The following is an 18737-nucleotide window of genomic DNA, read 5'->3' on the forward strand; positions in this document are numbered from 1 at the left end:
ACAGGGTTTCGCCATGTTGGCCAGGCTGGTCTCAAACTGCTGACTTCAGGTGATCCACCCGCCTCGGCCTCCCAAAGTGCTGGGATTACAGACGGGAGTCACCGTGTCCAGCCTAAAATGCAATTTTCTTACATGAAACCAAAATATATAAAAAGCTGTGTTACACCGGGTGCAGTGGCTCATGTCTGTAATCCCAGCACTTTGGGAGACTGAGCTGGGCAGATCACCTAAAGTCAGGAGTTGGAGACCAGCCTGGCCAACTTGGTCAAACTCCTGTAATCCAGCTACTGGGGAGTCTGAGGCAGGGAGAATTGCTTGAACCAGGGAGGCGGAGGTTGCTGTGAGCCAAGATCACGCCACTGCACTCCAGCCTGGGGGACAAAGGGAGATTCCGTCTAAAAAAAAATTGTGTTACAATTAAAATGCAGCATAGAACTTAGAAATAATATATAGTTTTCTTTTAGATGCCAGTGACTCCAAAAGGTATTTTTAAAATTTCTATTTGAAATCTTACAATATAAGAATCTAGGTAAATGATTTATAACTGTTGGTACGCATACTGTTGTTAAACAACAACAACAAAAATCTGGCCATTATAGAATGCTCCAGAAATTACAAACACACACAAAGAGGAAAACAAAAATAATCTTCATCCCACCACCCTGAAATAATCTTTGTAACTTTTGTGAATAGGATATTCACTGCTCTTCTCCCTGTGTGTGTGTGTGTGCGTGTGCATGCACACAAAATTGAAATGATTTTAACATGGTGGGCATTTGCATACATTCTCAAAACAAACTCTGTCTTCATATTTATTGACTTTTTCTTTAAGATATAGATAAAACTATAATAATGGTAAAAATACTAAATAATACTACTAAAAATAACTATAGTATTAGATACTTTAAGATGCCCATAAAAATGATGGTAGTAGACCTGGATAGAAAGGCTTTTTCTTTTTATTATTATTATTATTATACTTTAAGTTCTAGGATACATGTGCACAATGTGCAGGTTTGTTACATATGTATACATGTGCCATGTTGGTGTGCTGCACCCATCAACTCGCCATTTACATTAGGTATATTTCCTAATGCTATCCCTGCCCCCCTTCCCACAATAGGCCCCGGTGTGTGATGTTCCCCTTAGAAAGGCTTTTTCTTTAATTAAAACAATGTAAAAGTGATAACTCCTCCGATACTGTTTGGACAATGTTTTTCTCTATTTAAATCACGTGACCACACACCCTGGGGGTTTGGAAGAAAACATAAATTTTATGAGAGTCAGGTCACAACGAAAACAAATAAAGAATTCAAGAATAATCTGTCGAGTTTCACACTGTCATGCTCACAACTTCACAGCAAACCTTTGGGATTAAATTGTGACATTTCCAGGCTGAGGATCCAGAGTTCCAAACCCCCCTGTTGTTTTATTTCACTAACGTTTGAAGAATGTTGGTGGTCTTGTAAGAGAACCTGAAGAGAGAGAGGAAATGGTCAATATTAGGGAATAATCTACAGAAAGTAAAACATGATTTCCTTTCTTCTACCGGGAAGTATAGCTGCTCAGCCAAGATTAGGTTTTCTTTGTGCAAGGCTGTTTCCTGGGGTGCAAAAAGAAAATATTAAAACTCTTCCTTAAAAAAATTATAGCTTCTATATATGTATAGTTCTACATACTTTACAATATATGTTAATATAGTAGGGCATATACATATTTTATAAACTAATAGGTATATGTATATGGGGAGTTAACTGAACTCATATTCATGTATATTTGGGGATGTGTATACTCAAAAGCCTTTTCAGGAGAGGAGTGCATTATCCAAACAGATCGCCGCTTATCTTCCCTCAAAATCCTTTCTTTATTGGAGTCTTGCAAGGGATTTTATTACATGGTGGAGAATCACATCCGCACTGGAAAATGCACTGAAATTGCTTTTTATATGTGTCTTTTTGACAACTGAACTAATTATTGAATGGAGTCTGGTAGAGGAAGAGGGCCTGGGGCCCCAGCCCTTTCTCCAGGCTAAGTGAGAACAGATTCCTTCATTTGTTCAGCATTTATCAAGGCCATTCTACATGAGCACCATTGAGTACTGTGAGGGAAACAGAGATGATTAAGTCATGGTTCTGATGATCATCAATAATTGAAGGAAAAGTGAAACTCTATACTGGAAATATGAGCTGGGTGCTGGGGAAGTGCTGAGGAGGGAGGACTTAGTTGACACTGGAACTGTCAGGGAGGTTTCCAAACAGGAGATTTCTGTGGGAAATCCTGAGAGCTGGCAGTCCTGGATAAGGAACCAAATAGAGCTATGGAGGTGTGGGAAGTATTCAGTCTGTTGGAAAAAGCAAAGTGTTCAAATAGGTGGGATCCCAGGCTATTTAGAGTGATAGAAAGAGCCATAGATGGGACTGGAAAGGAGATTATGGAGGTTCTTGAACATTGTGCTAAAGAGTCCAAATAGTAGCACTGTAAGATGGTTAGCATCATCCTCATTAAAAAAAAAAAAAAAAAAGTTTTTTTTAGACAGGGTTGCACTCTCTTGCCTAGGCGGGAATGCAGTGATGCAATCATGGCTTTCTGTAGCCTCAAACTCTTGGACTCAAGGCATCCTCCTGCCTCAGCCTCCCGAGTAGCTGGGACTAGAGGTGAATGCCACCATGCCTGCCTAGCATCCCCATTTTTATACATGAAAAAAACTGAGGCTCAGAGAAGCTCAAAGTCGCAATACAGGTATACTGCAGAGCTGGCCTCGAATCCAACATTCTTTCCACTTTTAATTTATAACAGAAGTATAAAAAACAAAGATGCAATATAAAATGCTTTTGTGCATTATTGGTTAATTGTCATGTGCATTTAGAAGAGGTAAGCTGAACCAACTAATAAGACTTTATAGCTATATTATCCATCCTTTTAAATTAATATGTTTGAAAACCTACTATAGTGCCCACAATTGCAGCTGTTAAAGAGTTAGTGACAGACACTGAAACCGGCGTGGCCTTCACGTCCCCAGTGTCTGAAGCAGTGCCCGAACCACAGCAGGTGCTCCATAAATGCAAAGGAAATAAAACCAATTCCATTTTTATTTTAAAGTCTATTAAATTTGAATTCAATCAAGAAAGTTGATTAGAAGTTGATTACAAGATGCATGCACACAAATACATTTGAAATGAATTTATGTCTCTTAATTATGGATTTGAGATTTTATTTATGAAAACTAGGGTCTCTGAATTTCCATTTGATAGCTACCTAATTTTTGTATTATTGAGAGAGTCCATTGGTGGAAAGCACCCAGGGTTAGGAGCTAGATTTAGGTTTGAATCTTTTTATTTGAGACAGAATCTCACCCTGTTTCCCAGGTTGGTAAGCAGTGGCGTGATCTTGGCTCACTGCAACCTCCATCTCCCTAGTTCAAGCAATTCTCCTACCTCAGTCTTCCAAGTAGCTGGAATTACAAGAGTGCACCACCACACGTGGCTAATTTTTGTATTTTTAGTAGAGGCGAGGTTTCACTATGTTGGCCAGGCTGGTCTCAAACTCCTGACCTCAAGGGATCTGCCTGCCTCGGCCTCCCAAAGTGAGCCACCACGCCCAGCCAAATTCAGGTTTGAATCTTAACTCTACACTTTTTTAAACCTTGGATAAATCTTGATTTAACCTTGGATAACTTCCCTGAGTTTCCATTTCCTCATCTGTAACACGGGAATAGTAACACTATTCCTTTGCAGGATCATTGGAAGTATTAGAAATAAACTCCACATTAAGTCCATATATATAAAGATATGTAAAGATACACAGGTATGCTACATACAAAGTCACGTAGTAGGTACACAATACATTGTGGTCATCATTGTTATTTTCTATTTTAATTTTTTAAAACGCCGTTACACTTCTGACAGATAGTCATTTCGTTGGCTAGCCTTTCTAGCTCATGAAACCCGTGACTATGTTCTATAGCCATATAATTTTCTCAAGCTTTGAACATTAAAATTAAATACAGAATAATCCTGCAGATATGGATAACTTCAGCTCAGCTATTTCCTATCTGTGAAAATATCACAGTTTATTTAATAACTGATGTCAGAATAGGTTTCAAGCAACCTATAGAATAGTAATGAAGCTGGGTTTAAACAAATGTGTCTGTTTATATTTAATTCCCTCCACTTTCTGATAGAATGAACAGTTTTATTAGAAAATAATCAGTGTGTGGATCTCTTTTCTACACATTGTTTCCACCTTAACTACCTAGACCCTCTTAATCTCAATGATTCTCACTGAGTTGGGTTCTTAACAGATAACAATGAATTTTAAGCACAGTGGGTACCGCATTCTTCATTCTGTGGAGAAATTGATTTGATGGAACAATAGATTTTGAGTTCCAATCTGGGGCGGAGTGCAGAATTTACAGAATAAAATAGATAAGTCGGCAAAGTAAACAATATCTTTCGAGGACTTATCATTCCCTCTCCAGAAGGGGCTGGCAGAGTCATTCTTTTGCTATGTATCTTATTTTGTTAGAGATATAAATCTCAGTTATAAAATCAGTTGAGGTCAGGCACAGTGGCTCACACCTGTAATCCCAGCACTTTGGGAGGCCAAGGCAGGCGGATCACTAGGTCAAGAGATACAGACCATCCTGGCCAACATGGTGAAACCCCCATCTCTACTAAAAATACAAAAATTAGCTGGGTGTGGTAGCGGGTGCCTGTAGTCCCAGCTACTCGGAAGGCTGAGGCAGGAGAATCGCTTGAACCTGGGAGGCGGAGCTTGCAGTGAGCCAAGATTGCACCACTGCACTCCAGCCTGGGCAACAGAGCGAGACTCCGTCTCAAAAAAAAAAAAAAAAAAAAAAAATCAGTTGAGGACTGTGCTATGCAACTTTATAAACCACATGCTTGAGAGCTTCACAAAGTTTCCCTAAACTTGGAGCATCCTACTCATCCCCTTTCACTCAGGAATTTTTCATTAGAGGCTTGAGACATGTGAGTTAATAGGGTTCATGATCCTCATTCTGTTTTTCCTCTAAGCAGGTCTCCTAAGAGCATTAATTTGCGCATTCTATTTCAATAGAGACTTTAACACACAAAAAAGGTCAAATTATTACCCACATAATTTTTGTCACTTATTAGAGAAGTCTCAGTTGTCAAGTCCCTTTTCACCTGAGAAGTTCATGTGAGATGAGTTCCAACTTCTTTGCAGTGATCCGTGCTGATATTCAACATTCTGGAAATTCTGCATGCAAATCTCAACCTGTAGGTGAAAGTTACCTTTTAACCTTCAACTCCCGCTTCAATAAAGACAAGTTTCACCCTTTTTGGTAACAGACATTAGTTAAATTCTAACAGTCTAATTTTTTTGTTGTTTGTTTTTGTATCAGCCATACAACATCCCTAAATGGTTTACTTGTCTAACAAAAATGATTTTTTTTTCTTGGCTGTTTTTTTTTTCCCCTCTCTCTCTCTCTTTTCTATGTTGCTCAGGCTGGTCATGAACTCCTGGCCTCAAGTGATTCCCCTGCCTTCCAAAGTGCCAGGATTACAGGCATGAGCCACCACACCCAGCCTTAAAAAAGAAATTTTTAAAATGGAAATATTCCCTACTGTCATGGGCTTCTATTTGAGGGCAAGAATCCAAAGGTCTTTACAGAGGGCCTCCTGCAGTTTGCTGGACTGCAGCCAGTCGCTGTGGAGGAAGAATAGGGTGAGAGGACTCAGGGTATCCCCACAGGCACCTTTTTCCCACCCAACGGAGCTGACAATCCTAGGTCAAACTGTGGGTCCCGCAAAATTCGACATAAAACCCTGATTAGAGGCCTAGAGAATAAATCCATTGATTTACAAGAGGCTGTCCCTGACCTCATAGGGTGATTCAGAGGGGGCCCAGAGATGTCATTCACATTTAAAGGAAAAACGCAACTTGAGTCTTGCAGCTTGAGTCTCAGGCTGGACTGCACTTATTCAAGTGCCCTCTTGTTCCTTCTCATCATAGTCTCCTCAGATGCCAGGTGTGGGCCTGCAGCCATTTGGTCCAATACTTGCAAGAGTGATCATCTGTATCCTCTTAGTGGTGCCTTCTGCGCCACTCGGGTCTGAAGTTGGAAGGGTGATATTGAGGCAAAACCCCAGAGCAGCTTGTCGACTTTGTTTCCACTGGCTTCTCCTCGTGTTTTGGTTGACCTGGTCAACATGACTCCTCCCAGCATTCAGGACTCCATATAGAGTACCACTCAAAACTTGTACATCTTCAGGGGACTTTCATTGCAGGTGATTTTCTACTGAGGGAGAAGGTAGGAGAAGTGTTCAGATGCTCTAAAAATTCAAGTTCCCCAAATGCAAAGGATCTTGCCACATCATGACTTCTTCCTAATGAGCCTCTCTTTGCAGGGGAAAGAATAGTTCTGATTTGAATGGCAAAATCTCTCCCTTCCAAGAAGGAAGGCTCCTCAAATGAGATCATTTTACTTCTCTGCTCGATACCTTCTCATCCTTTCACATCTTAGTAAAAACCAGTGATTAAAATGGTGCCATCTCAACATGATAGGGTCTTTTGGCAACTCTCAGTCCTCATGCCTCTTCCTTCTTTCTGACCCCATTCCAGCCTCAGTGGCCTCCTCACGGTCCCTCCAGCATGGTCCGCATGTCCCTGCCTTTGGTCTTTGCACATGCTCTGCCCTCTGCCTGAAATGCTGTTCTGTACATCTCTGCAGAGCTCTTTCCATGGCCTCTTCTAGTCTTCACTCAAATACCACCCTTCCAAGTGACACCTTCCCTGACTGTCCCGTCTAAAATTACACATATAACTCCCATCCTCCCATAACACTCTTTCCATCTTCCTTCTGTGCTTTAGATTTATTCTTAGAACTCATAACTGTCTAATGTGCTATTGTTCAAGCAAAATAAACAGGAGACCATTCGCTGGAAGCTATCTTTGTACTTTGTGTTCCTATGTAACAACCGCCCCACCCCCAACTAACTTAGTATATAAACAAGCTGAAACATAAGTGAATAGTGTATATATATATGTATAGAGAGAGAGAGAGAGAGAGTAACAAATAGCCAAGTTTCAGCCAATCACAAGCAACCAACTCATCACACCATGCCGAAATAAGGCAAACACCTAGCTGTAGCCAACCAGATGATTGCTCTGCTTTGCTTCTGAGTTCAGCTCCTGTTGCTGGGTGGCACTGTCTGAACTTCTGGCTCTGAGGGTTACCCAACTTAGGAATCCTTCTTTGCTCAAATAAACTCTTAAATTTATTTGAGAGACAAACTCTGTCTAAAAGTTCTTCTTTAACACTATGTAGTTTGAAAGTGTATCTCATTATCTGTTGGCTTTTTTTTTTTTGAGATGGAGTCTCACTCTGTCGCCCAGGCTGGAGTACAGCGGCGCGATATCGGCTCACTACAACCTCTGCCTCCCAGGTTCAAGTAATTCTCCTGCCTCAGCCTCCCAAGTAGCTGAGATTACAGGTGCCTGCCACCACACTGAGCTAATTTTTGTATTTTTAGTAGAGACGAGGTTTCACCATGTTGGCCAGGCTGGTCTGGAACTCCTGACCTCAGGTGATTCACCCGCCTCAGCCTCCCAAAGTGCTGGGATTACAGGCATGAGCCACTGCACCCAGCTTATCTGTTGGCCTTTAAAAATGAAAGCACCACAAGGGCAGGGATTGACATCCTATTTGTTCATTCCTGTATCTGCAGCACTTAGAATGGTGCGTGGCCAGCACGTAGTAGGTGCTCAATGAACATGGATTGAACAATGAATGCGTGAACAAAGAATAAAGTTAGGACCCTTTATGGCCTTTGTGTGTGTGTGTGTGTGTGTGTATGTGTGTGTGATGGAGTCTCACTCTGTTGCCCAGGCTGGAGCACAGTGGCACAATCTCAGCTCACTGCAACCTCTACCTCCCAGGTTCAAGTAATGCTCCCACCTCAGCCTCCTGAGTAGCTGGGACTACAGTTGCCACTACCACACCCAGCTAATTTTTGTATTTTTAGTAGAGACAGGTTTTTACCATGCTGCCCCATCTGGTCTCAAACTTTTGACCTCCAGTGATCTGCCTGCCTTGGCCTCCCAAAGTGCTGGGATTCTAGGCATGAGCTACCACGCCCGGCCTACGGCCATTCTTGACTATCCTCAGCCAGGGGCACCCAGCTCATGCTTTCCCAAAGGCCACATGGTTTTCACAGCACCCTGCAGAAGATCAGAGGTGCTGCCCAGACTCTGGTTGTGCTCCTGAGAAACTGAATTTTCTGCATCCTCTTATCATTGGCCACTGACCTGGCTGAGATGCAATCTGTGTTCCTTGGTTTTTCGTATGCATAAACTGAATGTTTGAAGCCTCACCTTCCTTTGGATACAGATGAAATCGTATTTAATGAAATATAAATCATAATAACTCTCAGCCCCCCTCCACCCCGCATAATTGCAGGAACTCTAGGCATCCCCCCACCGCAGTTGATTTCTGTCCATGTTCTTCCCTGCCAAACTCCCTAAGGCCCTTGTCAGTGCCCCTTGAGAAAGGTCCCCACTATGCCTAGCCCCTGAACCACTGGGAGTCTCCTCTGCCCAGCACCAGAGCTCCTTCCTGGGCTCTAGAGGCGCGAGGGGAGGAAAGCAGCCAGCTGCTTCTGCTAGTGATACGCTAGCAAGCGGGGCTGGGAAATGCTGGGTAGAGAAAGGCGGGGTCCCTGGCTAGGGCTCCACCCTCAGGCCTATACCCACGGACCTATGTGAGAACAGGCATTTCTGTTTTGCCGCCCAAATATTGCATTTTCCACCACCACCCTGGCCCGCCACACCCCTCATCCTGTGCCTGTAAAAACTCCGAAACCCGAGAGGGCACAAACACAAGCAGCTGGACGTTAAGAGGAACACACCAGCAGAGGAAGACACCAGCAGAAAAACACACTGATACACACCAGCAGACGCCAGCATGTTATCGCCCGCAAAGTTCAGCCCAGGGCAGTCAGAGGAGAGCCCGGCCACTGGGCGGCCCAACTGCAAGGGAAAACCACCTTCTCACTCCACACCCCTTCTGGCTCCCCCATCCATCTGCAGAGAGCTACTTCCACCCCTCAGTAAAACCTTGCGCTCAGCCCGGCGCGGTGGCTCACGCCTGTAATCCCAGCACTTTGGGAGGCCGAGGCGGGCGCACCACAAGGTCAAGAAATCGAGACCATCCTGGCCAACATGGCGAAACCCCATCTCTACTAAAAATACACAAATTAGCTGGGCGTGGTGACGCATGCCTGTAGACCCAGCTACTCAGGAGGCTGAGGCAGGAGAATCGCTTGAACATGGGAGGCGAAGGTCGCAGTGAGCCGGGATCGCACCACTGCACTCCAGCCTGGGCGACAGAGCGAGACACTCCGACTCAAAAAACAAACAAACAAACAAAAACCTTGCACTTATTCTCCAAGCTCACGTGTGATCCGATTTTTCTGGTACACCAAGGCAAGAACCCAGAGATACAGAAAACCCTGTTTCCTTGCTATAAGGCAGAGGGTGTAATTGAGCTGATTAACACAAGCCGCCTACCGACGGCAAATTTAAAAGAGCACCCTGAAACACACGCCCACTGGAGCCTCAAGAGCTGTAAACATTCACCCCTAGACACTGCCATGGGGTCAGAGCCCACGCTCCCCACGACCTGCCTGTCTGCCTGCTCCCCTAGGGGTTTTGAGCAGCCCAGCACCTGAGCCACAGCCCCATCACACCCCCGAGATGGGGACAAGGGAACTTTTCTCGTTTCACTTGGACTCACAAAGTCTTTAGGTGACCACAACTGCTTTTGGGTCTGGGCCGGCACTTTACAATTACACAGTTTATAGGCAAACCCTCAGGCTGGTGGGAGAGTAGAGAACTTGCATTCTCTTATTGCTCCCCTCTTCCCCTTCTCCTTCCAGGTGTCATGCAAAATAATACCCTTTGACTCCAGGACCCAACACAGATATTTCTGGAGTTGTCACCCATGTGCCAGAAGTTCCTAGTCTCTGACCTTATAGGACACCTTGCAATTTATTCTCATTCTATTTAGAGGATCCCTTAGAGTGCTAGTCCATTCTTGGTTTCTGGCTCCTAAGTTCACTCATCGTTTATCAGGAGGCAATTCTTATTCACCCCTTACTAACTCCTTGGGAGAGTAAGAATTGCCTTCTGGGAATACAACACCAATTCTCTCAGGGCTTTCTAGGAAAATCTGCTATAGATTTCTGTGTATAAACCCACTTCTTTCCTTCTTTATACATAAGCTCACTGATGGAGCATACACCAGCACACCCCTACTGGATTTAAGGTCACTTCCCTCTTGGAAAATCAATATTTTTCTTGTATATCACAAATCAAGAATTTCCGGTAGAGAAAAACATTATCCTAAAGTCATCCTTCTTTGCTTTTTTTTTTTTTTTTTTTTTGAGATGGAGTCTCACTCTGTTGCCTAGGCTCGAGTGCAGTGACGCGATCTCAGCTCACTACAACCTCCGCCTCCTGGGTTCAAGCAATTCTGCCTCAGCTTCCGAAGTAGCTGGGACCACAGGTGTGCACCACCACACCCAGCAAATTTTTGTGTTTTTAGTAGAGACAAGGTTTCACTATATATTGGCCAGGCTGGTCTCGAACTCCTGACTTCAGGTGATCTGCTCACCTTGGCCTCCCAAAGTGCTGGGATTATAGGCATGAGCCACCACACCCTACCCTGCTTTACTCTTAAGATTCCAAATTATGACCTTTCCATATTCCTTCCATCCATTTTAGTCCCCTCCCCACACCCTCATAAACCCTCCATTTGTGACACTCTCGGATTGGAAAAACATGAATCTTAACAAAATAATGCCCCGCCTTCCAAAGCAAATGTGTTGTGTTCAGCATCCTTTAATGATTTGATTGTAGCTTGAAGATGCCTATTAGATGTAAGCAATAGAAGTAGGAGATACTGTTGCGGGAAGTGACCAATGTTTGGTGCCCACCTTAGAATCACGAGAGAGTAGTTCCTGCTCTAATTCCTGAGCAGTGAGCTACACATAGCTGTCTGTAAGGGTAAGAGGTCTTGAGGCCACTCCTCCTTGCAACCTGCTTCACTGTGCGCCATGCATGCTGAGCCTCCTGGTCCTTTGCACATTGCTTTGCACACTTATCCTGCCTTGCTGTAGCTTTAGGACAAACAAGTTTGCTGAAGCTTCCACAGTGTGCTTCTCTTTGAAAATGGCTCAAAGCTGAGAAAATATTAAGGATCAACTGTTCTCAGAGGAAGAAAAAGAAAAATATGCAGGGTTTGTCACTGCCAGGAAAAGCATTCCTAAACTTTCACCCAGAACTATATACTGTGCTTTCATAAAGGCTGTTTCTAAACAGCTCTGGCTGGTTCTCACACAGTAACAAGACAGCCTGTCATTGAGACTGCAGACCAGTTCTAAACCCCTTCTCCAGGAACCTGCAGGCTGCAGGCCAGTTCCACTTTAAGCCCTTTGCTAGGTAGTGGCCTGGTCTGCTGCTTCCAGGTTCAATTCAAAGTCCACAGCTTTTAGAAATAAATGTTTCTTGTGTAAAGATTTGGTGTCATAAGGTTGCTGCTTCCAGAATCTGTTTTTACTGAAAATGTGAACTGCTTCTATTATCAAATATCTTTAAAGCCTTGTGACCTGAAACAAAGTATCACAAAGGTTTGAATGTTATAAACCGAAACACAGAAAACCAGCATATTTCAGCATTTTAACACATGAAAATGTCAATCTGTAGTTAAGGCTCAAATTTTCAATAGCTTCAGTGGCTGACACAGATTCTACTTGGAATCGCTGCTGATTTATTCATCCTGGAATAAATGCAATGCCATTATATCTTGGTGACAACAGAAACAAGCTTTGGCCAGGTCTGTGCATAGTTTAGGGATGAAGAAAATAAGTTTTGAAAGGCAATGGGCATTGCTGATTATAGATTTTTATTAGGAACAGATGTGGGGCTCTGGTTTTTAGTGGTAGACAAACTGTTATTGAAAAAAGTCAGCTGACTAAAAACCATAGTATCTTCTTTTTTAGGAAAGAAAAATATTAACAAATTTAATTCATAATCTTGTTTGTTTGGTTGGTTGGTTTTTTGTTTGAGACAGAGTTTCGTTCTTGTCGCCCAGGCTGGAGTGCAATGGTGCGATCTCGGCTCATCGCAAACTCCGCTTCCTGGGTTCAAGCGATTCTCCTGCCTCAGCCTCCTGAGTAGCTGGGATTACAGGCACCCGCCACCATGCCTAACAAATTTTTGTGTTTTTAGTAGAGACGGGTTTCACCATGTTGGCCAGGCTGGTCTCGAACTCCTGACTTCAGGTGATCCACCAGCCTCGGCCTCCCAAAGTGCTGGAATTACAAGCATAAGCCACCATGCATGGCCCCTAATCTTTTTCTTTAAGAGATCACCCAATAAGCAAAAAAAAATCAGAAAAAAGTAGTTCTGAGATATCTGTTAATGTATATGTGGAATAGTGCATAAACAGCACTATTTTTGTTAACATATCTCCAGGCTAAAGCGGAGTTTTAGGAAGTAATTATAACAACTTCTTTTACCACCGCGCTTAAGCTTCAGATCTCTCCACTTTACATTTGTTTACGGCTGTCCCCGTTGAACAGTTTTCTCCTCTTAGGATGTATTGATTCTAATGCCAAGTTATACACCGTGTGATCATTTTATGTATTCCAGGGCTGTCGTTTTTCTTTCTTCAAGGAAAGCGTAAACATTTTGGGTCACTTGCTGCCCTATTTTGGGATGGGTCAGCTCAAGGGGAGATTTTAGACATTGTGGATCATTTCCATCTCTCTCTGACACCCCCCTTTGTTTCCAGCCGTTTACTGAGATCCCTCCATTTAAGGATACTCGTTGGAAATTTCAAATGACACTTCTAATCATAGACCATTGGCCACAACTTATTCACATGCCCACACCTAGCTTCAAAGGAGGCTGCGAATTGGAGTTATTCCAATCCAGAATGGTGCTCATATCAACCAGCCACGTGGCCAGTTAAAGAATCAGGGCTCCACTTTCTAGAAGAAGGGAAAATGGGCAGTGGGAACAATTGGTGGTCTGTCTCACAGGCTTGTACCAAATTACTCTCCTATCAACAGAATACAGCAGCTCCTTCTCCTCCATGTTTTCATTTAAATTTGATGTTGTCAGACACTTTGATTTTTGTCAATCTGATGGACACTCATTCATTTTTTTTTTCAAAAAAAGGTATCTATCCATATCCTGCTTTCATTCCCTTTGCCTCACAGATAATCATTCTAATATATTTTAATATATCTTTGTGAATATTGTGCATACTGCATTTTTTTTGGTATGCATCCACTGTTTAATTATTTCATAACATGATTGATTCTATATCTTTTTCAATAAGCACCGTGTTTTTAGCTTCCATCCATGTTGCTATTTGTGCTTCTACACTTTTGTGGCCGATCACTGCCTAACACTTTGTGGCATTCGCCCATGCATTTTACTCTCCCAGTGATGGATGCTCAGGTTGCCTCACTCCCTGACATCCCTTATACCTTACAGCAGACCCATGTGATAAGTCTTATCATTCCAATTGTACAAATGAGAAAACTGAGGTTCGGAGGGGTGAAAGAATTTGCCCCAGGTTCCATTGTTAGGAAGAGAGAGAGAGCGCCAGAAGAAATCCCCTCGTTAGTTGTTGAAGAGGTGATGCGTCTCTGGTATGATATCAGAAGTTCTGGGTAAGCTCCTCTGTCCTGTGTGTCTTCTCCATTTGACTCCAATGATGCCTCCAAGTTAAAAGCAGAAATGATTTTCTTTGACTTAATGATTCCTCTCTGATCACAATCCAAATAGATCGTAAGCCTCATTGCGTATTTATGCCTTGTGGTTAAATGAGTTTTCAGCCCTTTTCTGGGGGTGTATAGCTCTTGAGGGTTTAGAGGGCAGTGTATCGTTTGGGACAGAATTCCACTGTAAGTGTATGAAAACCCAAGTAACAGTGGCTTCAACAAGTGGCTATTCGGTTATGTAAGTGGTTCTCAAAGCGTGGTCTCCAACCAGTGGCAGCAGCATCCTCTGGAAATTTGTTAGGAATACAAGGCTCAGGACCCCACCTCAGACCTTTGGAATCAGACACTCTCAAGAAGGGCCCATGAATCTGTGGTTTTATGAGACCCCCAGGTGATTCATGTGCCCACTCCAGTTTGAGAGCTACAGGGTTATCCTCCATAGCAAAAGATCTGGGGTTAGGCAGTCAGGGCTGGCACCATAGTACCAGCAATGCCAATGAGCATCCAGGCTCTTTCTGCTTCCCTGCTTTGCCATCTTGAACATATGGCTTTCATCTCTGGAAGCAACATGTATTTTATTTTATTTTATTTTATTTTATTTTATTTTATTTTATTTTACTTATTTATTTTTTTAAGAAGGAGTCTCACTGTGTCACCCAGGCTGGCATGCAGTGTCCTGATCTCAGCTCACTGCAACCTCTGTCTCCCGGGTTCAAGTGATTCTCCTGCCTCAGCCTCCCGAGTAGCTGGGATTGCAGGAGCATACCACCCGAGTAGCTGGGATTGCAGGAGCATACCACCATGCCCGGCTAATTTTTGCATTTTTAGTAGAGACAGGGTTTCACCATGTTAGCCAGGATGGTCTCGAACCCCCTACCTCAGGTGATCCGCCCACCTCGGCCTCCCAAAGTGCTGGGATTACAGGCGTGAGCCACCATGGTCAGCCGGAAGATGTATTTTAGATACCTCATCTGCATTCCAGCTAGAAAAAAAGGGAAAATTCAGGGTGGTGTCTATATCAAGAAATCTTTCCCAGAATCCTCTGCTTACGTCTCCCTGAGCGTAAAAGTCACATAGCCATGCCCAGATGCACAGAGTCTGGATAGGAGAGGATGTGTTAACTGTGCACATTGTCATTGTTCTCTTGCCCCCGGACTGGGACTCTGTTAGTGGGAAGAACGGGGGGATTGATGCCACATGTAAGCAAATCAGCAGGTTCTACTATTTGTACTTAAAAGCAGAGATGGGAGAAGCCACATTAGAGCAATAAGTAGTCAAGAATGGCTTTAACCTGCTTCATAATTTTTCTGGAGGTTGGCCTTAGTATGAAGATAAGAGATCTGGACTCTTTTCCAGCCTGTACACTTGAAGGAGATTGCTGTTCCACCTGCATGAACAACAGTTGTTTGGATTTGTGGCCAGCAGTTTTCTTTTGTCCTTGGAGATCAAGAGAAGTTCCATAATTCACGCCCACTAAATCTGTAACACTAGCCTCAGCACTGAGACTAGATTCTGTCTTGCAAAAACCACAGAAGTGATTAGCAGAGGGACAGAAACAGATTAAGAACGGCTTGTTATGCTGAGTTTGTTTACACGAGCTCTCCACCCATCGCCCAGGAGAAGGGATCATCTTTTATTTTTGCCTCTTGGCCTTGAGCCTGTTTTTTTGTTTTTTCTCTGAGTATCTCTGCCTGTTGACTTACTCTCCAACTCAGGGTTTTGTTTTTGTCTTTCACTTATTTTCCAGGTATACTTGGGAATAGGCCTCTGAATGGAAAGATAGTATGTATTTTTGTCTCAGTCCCCCAAGGACTGACTTGTGAAAAAGAATAACCAGCCCTGCCCTGTCTTAAGCATTGCAAAGTGCAGGGAGCTGGTTGCCCAGTAGCCCGTGGGCATGCTTGGGCCCTCCAGCCTTCCCTTGAAGGGGCGGGGCCCCTGCAGCTAACAGAAGACCTTTCATGTTTCCTTGCTCCTCGGAGTGGGTTGTGCCCATCAACACTACAGGTGGGTCCTAGGCAAGTGCCAAACAAGCAGATGCACAGCCAGGGACTTTGAGCTGTTTGCAGCTCCCCTCTCTTTGTGCCCCTGCCAACTCACACACACCTGGGATTTCACCAGCTGCCTGCCCACTGAGCCCCCTTCCCACCATGTGACCTAATCCTCATTACACCTGCTCCTCTGCAGGGCAGCCAGCCCGTCCCCACCTTGCCTAAATAAGGCCTGGGGAGGTTTGAACAAGAACTATGCTATTCATGCCTGAAACAGCCAACTCCCTCTAGTTTCATGGCAAATTACGAGGGATTGAGGTTTACTGTGAGGAAAGGCTAGACCTGACGATTAATCAGCCTGGTCATATGGGGATCAAATTAAATTGGACCTGAGGCCTCAGCTCCAAAATGGAATCAAATTTTCTCTCTTGGCAGGATACGTGCATTGGACTGAGACTACAAACACAGCCTGTCCATCTTCCTTCTTTGCATACAGATACTGGTTTGTAATTTTAAAACACAGCAAAGAGGTGAGACAAATACTACAGTTTAAAGTGAATGCAGGCCTTCTATTCAATTCAGCAAAGATTTATTTTGTCCTTTTCCCTAAGAAGTCTCTCAGTTAGGTGTTAGGGGTAAGAAGGCTGCATAATACCAGATCTGCTTCTTCAGGGAGGTCAAAATCCAGTAAAGAAGATAGACATGCTACTAATATAAATTTGACTATTAAGCACAAGAACATACACAAAGCTATAGAAACCATTAATTGTTGTTGGGGATTAGCAATAACTTTTACAGAGAAGGTAACATGTGAGCAGTTTTGAAAGATGTGTGGCAGCTTTGTGCTCTCTCTCTCTTTGGGCGGACACTGTGAAGTGTCCTGCAGTTGCGATATTTTCTTTAATGGTATCTGACATTGTTTTGCACCATTACTGCCTCTCATATTCTATGCATGAGTATAGTCCAAGGCTAAAAGCAGTAATCACCTTTGGAAACTGCCAACAAACATGAATAACTCTTCTGGGGCCAACTTTTCTCAAGGAAGTAATAAAAGTACTCTTGTGGCTAATGGCAGTAAGCATGAAAGTCTCTTTCTGGCTCTCTCACTGCCTTGTGACTTTGGACATGAAATACAATGTATCAGTCGGTTGCCTTTACAAATGCGAGCTCTTTGTGATGGCGTTAATCAACTAGCAAATGAGTTGTAAGCACTTACCTATGTGCTTGGTGCAATTCATTGTCACTTTTCTGAGTCACAGAAGTGCAGAAAAGATGAAAACTGGGATAAAAAGGATACCAGTTGCAATGTATAAGCAGCAACTTTGTAATTTTAAAACAGAGTATCAGTTTCAGAAATAATTGGAGTGGCCACTAAAGTATTTATGCAGCTTGAGAATTTTAGAATTCCAATAACTTTTAGTCTTTGCCTCACCTTCTTCACTAGAGATCACCTACTGTGGTAGTCCAGGAGCCTTCAGTGCTGTTTGTCGATATTTCCAGTTCTGTTTTTGGAAACACAAGGGATTACATTTCATCACCTCCCTGAGTTTAGGCCCAGCCATATGTTTTGCTTTTACCAGTGAAATGTGAGTGGAAATAGCATTTCATATCTCAGTCAAAGCACCTAATTGCGGTGCTCAGTTACACAACCGTCTCTTCTGCCTCAGCATCATGGAAGTCTTTTTTGATAAAGAAGCGCTTTGCTGAACCATCCTAAGGAGGCGAGCTTCCTTAAAAAGTCACGTGGGGCTGTCTTTGCTTAACTAAAAAATGGTAATAACAGTGAATTTTTTGTTTGTTTCTTGGAAAGCCACTGAGATTTAGGGGCTGCTTTTTACTGCAGTATAACCTAGCTTGTCCTTACTAATGCAACAACTGAATAACCATTATTAACTATATTAACATGTAAGAAAATGGAGTAATTCAGAACACACCCACCTTAGGTAGACTGACACACAGAAGTCATCTTAAGTTATTTCTGTGCATAGTAAGGCCCTTTATACACAAACCTGCAGCAGTAATTCAAATTACCTTTTTTTTTTTTGAGATAGACTCTCACTCTGTAGACCAGGCTGGAGTACAGTAGCACAATCTCGGCTCACTACAACGTCCACCTCCTGAGTTCAAGCGATTCTCCTGCCTCAGCCTTTCGAGTAGCTGGGATTATAGGCACCTGCCACCACACCTACCTAATTTTTGCATTTTTAGTGGAGACTGGGTTTCGCCATGTTGGCCAGGCTGGTCTCGAACCACTGACCCCAAGTGATCCACCTGCCTTGGCCTCCCAAAGTGCTGAGATTACAAGCGTGAGCCACCGTGCCTGGCCTCTCATTTTAATTCTCATATCAACACTATATGATAGGTAGTACTACCCACATTTCACAGGTAAGATTCACAGAGTTCAACTAACTTGCCCAAGACCACATGTAATTGGCCAGTGTGATGGCAAATCCTAGGTTCTCTCCCTTAAACTTGCCGCCTCCCAGGACTGATATGGATGGTTCCCTCCTGGTTCTATTAGTCTGTACATATTCACATGAAGCCAAACCCCACATGGGCCAGGTAATTCGCTTCCCTTTCTTCCTATGTTCTCTAACCTCAGTCTCACTTGAATTCTGTCTGAATCAAGTGTCTGATAGACATTTCCCTTCAGTGTCAAGGAAACCAAATGGAAGAACATGGATGGAATGGGGAAAATCCACCCCGATTTCTGGAGAAAACAAACCACATAATTGGTCAACAAGGGTGATTATGTGAAGCACATGCAAAATTTTTATGTCGCACGTACGTTTAACAACAACAACAAAACAGAATTTCAAAAGCTCTCAAAAGGCTATCCGCTCTGGTCTTCTAGAAAAGATAGGCCAAGTGCGTTGGCTCACGCCTGTAATCCCAACACTTTGGGAGGCCGAGACAGGCGGATCACGAGCTCAGGAGATCGAGACCAGCCTGGCCAACATGATGAAACCCC

General features: G+C 43.4%; 1 long non-coding RNA gene across 1 annotated transcript in view; it reads right to left on the reverse strand.

Moving 5' to 3' along the window:
- Positions 1 to 968: 968 nt before the first annotated feature.
- LOC140708828 (uncharacterized) overlaps positions 969 to 18737 on the reverse strand; it is a 39207-nt gene continuing 21438 nt past the window's right edge. Inside the window, exons 2-3 of the long non-coding RNA XR_012089063.1 lie at positions 5115 to 5256; positions 969 to 1475 (exon numbers count right to left, since the gene is read on the reverse strand). This is a non-coding gene — a long non-coding RNA (uncharacterized lncRNA). The remainder of the gene's footprint in view (positions 1476 to 5114; positions 5257 to 18737) is intronic.

This window comes from Chlorocebus sabaeus, chromosome 17 (genome assembly GCF_047675955.1).
Source record: "Chlorocebus sabaeus isolate Y175 chromosome 17, mChlSab1.0.hap1, whole genome shotgun sequence".
Lineage (NCBI taxonomy): Eukaryota > Metazoa > Chordata > Mammalia > Primates > Cercopithecidae > Chlorocebus > Chlorocebus sabaeus.